General features: G+C 37.6%; 1 long non-coding RNA gene across 1 annotated transcript; it reads left to right on the top strand.

Annotated features, from left to right (window-relative positions):
• The first annotated feature begins 1,735 nt into the window (after window positions 1-1,735).
• LOC121801216 lies at window positions 1,736-3,816 on the top strand. The gene is made up of 2 exons (XR_006050560.1): window positions 1,736-3,562; window positions 3,639-3,816. It is a non-coding gene; the product is annotated as an uncharacterized LOC121801216 (long non-coding RNA).
• The last annotated feature ends 2,144 nt before the right edge of the window (window positions 3,817-5,960 follow it).

Raw genomic sequence — 5,960 nt, 5'->3', positions numbered from 1 at the left:
GGCGAAAAATATGGAAGCCGTGATGTTACTTGACGATTGGGCCAAAGCTGACGTCCGAGAACAAGAAAATGATTGGGATGATCGTCAGGAAGGATCACAAGATGAATTCACCGGGGATGAATCGTAGGCCAACCGTCAACCGCCGCCGGCCAAGCCAAATAGGAAATTAAGGTAAGAGAACTACGTGGGCTTTGATTCCCTAATGCAAATGAGCATTGGGGATACGTAGGCATCTCAACATAAATTTTAAATTTAAGTTGAGCTCAAGTCCTTTTTCCTTTATTTCTTTTTTTTCCATTTGTTCCTACTTCAAAAATATGCAAATACAATTACATAATTGTATTTGCATATACTCAAGTCGATGAAGTAGATTTATCTATACGGCTAAATTCGGGAAACTTTTGACAATTCTACTATAATTGTTGATTGTTAAACTAAACTCAATATTTAAAGTTGAATTGCTAAAGGTGTCCTTAATTTAGTTATGTAGAAAGATCTCCTTCGCCGATTAAGAGTATATATACTTATAAGTTTTTTATAAGAACTTCTACGTCGTTTTTGTCATTTTTAATTAGCTTCGTTGTTGACTAATAGTCTTGTTTGTATTTAAATTTTTTTTAAGACTTCAAGACCTTAAGGTTTTTTCGATTTGTAATCGTTGTAAACGTGCAATTTTAATAAAATTACAACTTTAATCGTATTTTTTTGAATTTTATTTACGCACATTTCATACATAAACAAATAAAAATAATGCAAAAAAAAATTCAATCGAACTATTGAAAGGTGCTGAAGCTACAGTAGTTAAATTAGAAATGTTTACAGTAAAATGAATCGACTTAAATAAAGCGAATAAACGAAGAAATGTTTACAGTAAAATCAATCGACACAATTACACAAAGCAAGGAACACTAAAAAAATGTGAGAATTTATATATTTGCGTGTTCATATATACTTAGTTAGTTTAGCTTCAATATGTATACATAAATTCGAGAGAATTTGCAAATACTAACCCAGAATTTTCGATTGAAGACTGAGCTAGAGAGAGAATTGCTTCTGACGCTAGCTATAATAACCGCTGATTATTGGAGTCGTACAACTTTGAAAAGTGAAATGTAATTTAATTTAAATTGAATAATTGAAAAATGCAAAAAATAAAAATAAAATAAATTGGATGAACCGACGAACCGCCGAACCGGCCCAGAACCTGCGGTTCAGGCCGAAAACCGGCGGTTTTGAACCGCCGCGTAAACCACCGGTTTTTTGAACTGGAACCGGAACCGGAACCGCCGGGAACCTTGGCGGGCCGGTTCCGGTTCATGCATATCTTGAACCGTGAACCGCCAGTTCTGGTTCATGAACCGGAACCGGCGGTTCGGAACTGTTGTGCACGCCTAGCCCGAGTCACTAAAATTTCCTTTAATTTCGTAAAATTGATTGCGCAATTACATAAACATAGATACCATATATGAACGTATGTGAACCGGGAATGTGGCCACATTCCACGACGGTCACTGGATCGGCCAACTCGAAGGCTAGCTCACGATCCCCATATGTGTACACTAGTCCAAGTAGGGTTTTCGTTCCTACTAGGACCCGAATTCGATTTAACATAATTGGCATAGCCAAGCAGATAGGTAATCGTAAAAGCAAAACATGGCATGACAAATATGTTTAAAAAAGATTGACATATTCATACTAAAATCACGTTTTGAAAAGAATGGCCACCTCAAAAGCTATTTCCTTGGTCGAAAAGTTTCCTTGATTTGGTCTTAAATGACGTGCGAAGACGCCCCTTTAGAAATAAAAAATAATACTTAATTAGACTTAAGAAGCCAAATAAACTTAATGTGAATGCATCCTTAGTGCATGATCATTTTATTCTTTTTCTTATTTTCCTAGAAAAAGTTCTAGGATCCTTAAATATTAATTCAATCGAGAGATTTAATTTACTGTGGAGGTTTATGGAATAATCCGTTAAACTTTGACGAGCACATCGTTTAAAAGCAACTAGTCCATTTATTTATTATTCTAGTCCAAAGACTTGAGATTTATCCATTTATTTGAGCAGCCCAACTAAAAACTATTTCCACTAGCCCTAAACCATTTAATTAAGGTGGTCCGCAATTTAATTTAGGCAGCCCAAAACACATGACCCAAACTTCTCAAAATGTGGAGGTGGCCAAAAAGTCCAAATATACTCCCCTCCTCCATCGGCTATACTCCTAAAACTCTCTCTTCTTCCCCAAATTAAAAACCCTAAATTAATAATCTCCAAATCGAAAATTTGTCACTCCTCTTCTCCCCTGCGTCAGCGCATCACTCCGGTCAACGACAAAGCGCCACCGGCGTTTCTCCTCGGCATCACGTTTTCGAGCTATCTTTCTCTCCGTTGAAACCACTGAGGAGTTATGTGTTTTCCGTCGCATCGCCGTCCGTCTCTTCACAGCGAATCAGCGCCGTTGGGATGTCTCCGGCTGAGGCAGACTCAGCTCGTTCCGTTTCACAGACCAGGGCCGGTGTCGCCGCCACCAACGATCAGCACCACCGCCGTGGCTCCTCGACTTGCCGCTGCTTCGCGGGCGGTCCGGCTGAGACGGTGTGGTCAGCTGCCGTCACTGGTCTTACTGATACAGCCCCACTCCTCGATCGGATGAAGATGAGTCCTTTACCCCGATTTCCTATTCTAAAATTAAATTGTTATCGCAACTATTTGGTGATTTCTTAGTTCATTAGAGAAGTTGGACAAAAGGCAGATTTAGCAAAAATTGAAATCTTAGGCTTAAAGTTGTGAATTTATTTTGCTGGCTGTGAGGGTTTAACAATACTTGAAGGAAGCTTGTGATAACATGAGGGTTTCTATGTTGTGAGTACTACTTAAGTTACTGATCTTGATGTAAATGCAGTAGCTTATTGCTTCTAGTTCTAGTGCTTCTACATGATGATATTTTAATTGGGATGAGGATGGAGGTGTATTACCTCTTGAAGTAGCTACTGATTCTTTTCCCCTGCCCCTAGATTCACAGCTTGCCCACTTGTTCCTCTGATTCCTTTTTGATATATTAGGAAAAAGGTGAGTTTGGGTTTGAGCATAAAGTACTTGTGAGAAATGAGGAATAGTGTTACCTATGGAGAGTAGGGGCTGCCCTTGTTGTAAGAACTCTTTGCTGGGAATTACTCACTCAACTCTCTACACCCCCAAAACTTGCAATGTGGCTGGGAAAATTAAAGTATGTGGGAGGGGGAAATTCCGATGAGTATGAAGGGTTTTTTTTATAGGCAAGCCTTGGTGTACTTTGGGGAAATTAAATGGCTGTTGCTGCAGTTTTGTTTTCGTTCGTAGCATATCCTTCTGTTTGATTCACTTTGCAACACTTTAACTTAAATTACTTTGGTGTTATTTGGTGGTGCTAGGTACTTGGTTGTTAGCTTCATCTTGTCCTCATATGGCCATTTGGTGGCTGGTACAAAGTAGGTTTAAGGTGCTGCCATAAGGGTGGAGGATTTGCAGGGTTTGACTTGCCCTTCTTGCTGAGTTTTTTGGGTCCTCCATAGCTAAAGAGGGGTTGTCTCCTTTCCTCTAATAAGCTTCTTTAATTCCTCTTGTTCTTTTGTAATTAATACTTGTTTTTATCTTGCAGGTGGAATAATAATTGGCTGTCATACTACTATCCACGACATGGGCTCACTGCCCCGGGCCCGACGGGCTGAACGGGTAGGGCCGCGGTGAGGAACATTTTAGTTCGGGGAGAATGACTTCATATCCTTGTACAACGTTCAAATATTTCATAACATACATTAGTTCGATTATCACTTTAACTTTTGTTTGCGAACTAACAATACTAAGCATCGACAAACATGGTACCAAGTTCCATTTAAAAACAACGATGTAAGGGAGCGACAAAACTCTAGTTCGACATTAAACATAACGAAAGAGGGTAATAAAGGGGCGGGTATTACATTCTACCCTCCTTAACAAAAAATTCGTCACGAAATTTGCTTACTTCATTCAAAAAGCTCTGGGTATCTTTCTTTCATCCTGTCTTCAAGTACCCATGTAGCTTAGTCATGGCCATGATGTTTCCATAGAACTTTCACCTTTACAAAATATTTATTCCTCAATTCTTTTATCTTTCGATCCAAGATTGCCTCTGATTTTTCTTCATACCTTAAATCTGGTTCCAACACCATCTCCTCTTGGTGGACTATGTGTTTGGGGTCAAACACATATTTACTCAATTGTGACACATGAAAAATGTTGTGCATATTTTCGAAACTCGGTGGTAGCACCAATCTATATCCCACTGGCCCGACTTCTTCCAGGATTTCATAGGGTCTGACGAAACGCGGTCTTAGTTTGCCTTTGACACCGAATCTTGTTATCCCTTTTGACGGAGATACTTTCACGAAAACTTTGTCTCCCGCCTTGAACTGTAGATCGGTTCTACGAACATCTGCGCAAGATTTTTGCCTATCTTGAGCTTCCTTGATTCTTTCTCGGATCTGTCGGACAATTTCTATTATCTCTTCTACAGAGTCCGGTCCAAGAATCTTTCTCTCACCGACTTCATCCCAGTAAAGTGGTGATCTACATTTGTTCCCATACAGTTGTAACATCCCAATTTTTTGTGACTCTTTTTATATGTTTATTTGAAATTTTCAATTATGAAACTTTTGTTTCTATGAGATTAAGTGAATTGCGTGAAATAATTGTCGTGAGTGATGTGGAATGAAGTGCTTGATATTTTATATTTTCCAATGTGGGGAAAATAATTAGTAGGATCATGCATTTATTTTTTTCGAGCCAATTCATGGGAAATTTCGGCCCTTCCTAATTATTGAAATAGTATTTCATTTCATGGATTTAATTAATTGTTTTGGGATATTTATCCAAATTTAAATCCAAACCAAATGATCCCTAAATGGCACTACATGAAATTCGAACTCTAGCCTATTATCCTTGGGAGTTTCGAAAATCTCCTATTTAAAATAGGAGGATGAATTATTTTCTTTGATTTAATTGGTGCTTTGTTGACTCCTTTCTTTTGAATTAAATCCAATTAAATCATGCCACCTATTATTTCTTCACCCAAAATAAATAGAGAGTTGAAATATTTCCTTGGCTATTTAAGCCTAATAATTTTCGGCCCCTTCACTAATTTTGGAGGATAATTTATTTGTTTCCTATTTTGTGGGATCCCTTTTTATTCAATTAAATACCATACTAATACCTATGCCAAATTAATTGGGGATGTGAACATTTCCTTATATTGTATCCTTCATGTCACACGGCCTACACTAGTATTTTTCCTTGTGGGAATATAATTATTTGTTACCTATTTTATGGGAGCCTTTTTCCCATAAAGAAATTACCAAATTTAAATTCTATTCTATTTAATTGAGGATTTAAATAATTCCCTTGTGCAATTCCCCTTAAATTTTCGGCCCTTACTTCATTTTTCCTACTTGGAGATTTAATTTATTTTGTTCCCTTGTTTATGGAATACTCATTGTTTTATTTCCTAAATTGTGGATTTATTTCTCTCCATGTAAAAAAAAAAATTCCTTGTTTAATTGCAGCCCTAATTTTTGAAAATTAGGCTTCTTATAATTGTGGAATTTTTATTCATTAGCCTATATTTTAATTCTCCATAATTTATTTATTTAATTTACTCATAGACTTAAACCTAGAATATAAATACCACTTAAACAAACCCTAGCCCCCACCCTCCCTCACCAAAATCATCCACCCCTCTCCCTCTCTTTCCCTCACACGTTTGTCCCTCCTCTCCCACTCTTTCTCTCCAAAAATCCTCCAATCAAGCCTTGTTCTTGCAACCATTAAAGTTATTTTCAAGAGTCTCCGACGAATCGCATCGTTCATTGTTTCTACCGATTCATTTTTGTCAAAGAAGGTATATTTGCTCACTTTTCCTCATTCCTTTCGTTTGAACCATGTTCTT

This window comes from Salvia splendens, chromosome 4 (genome assembly GCF_004379255.2).
Source record: "Salvia splendens isolate huo1 chromosome 4, SspV2, whole genome shotgun sequence".
NCBI classification, from domain to species: Eukaryota; Viridiplantae; Streptophyta; class Magnoliopsida; order Lamiales; family Lamiaceae; genus Salvia; species Salvia splendens.
Note: the sequence above shows the minus strand (reverse complement) of the source record. Positions and strands in the feature narration are given on the sequence as shown.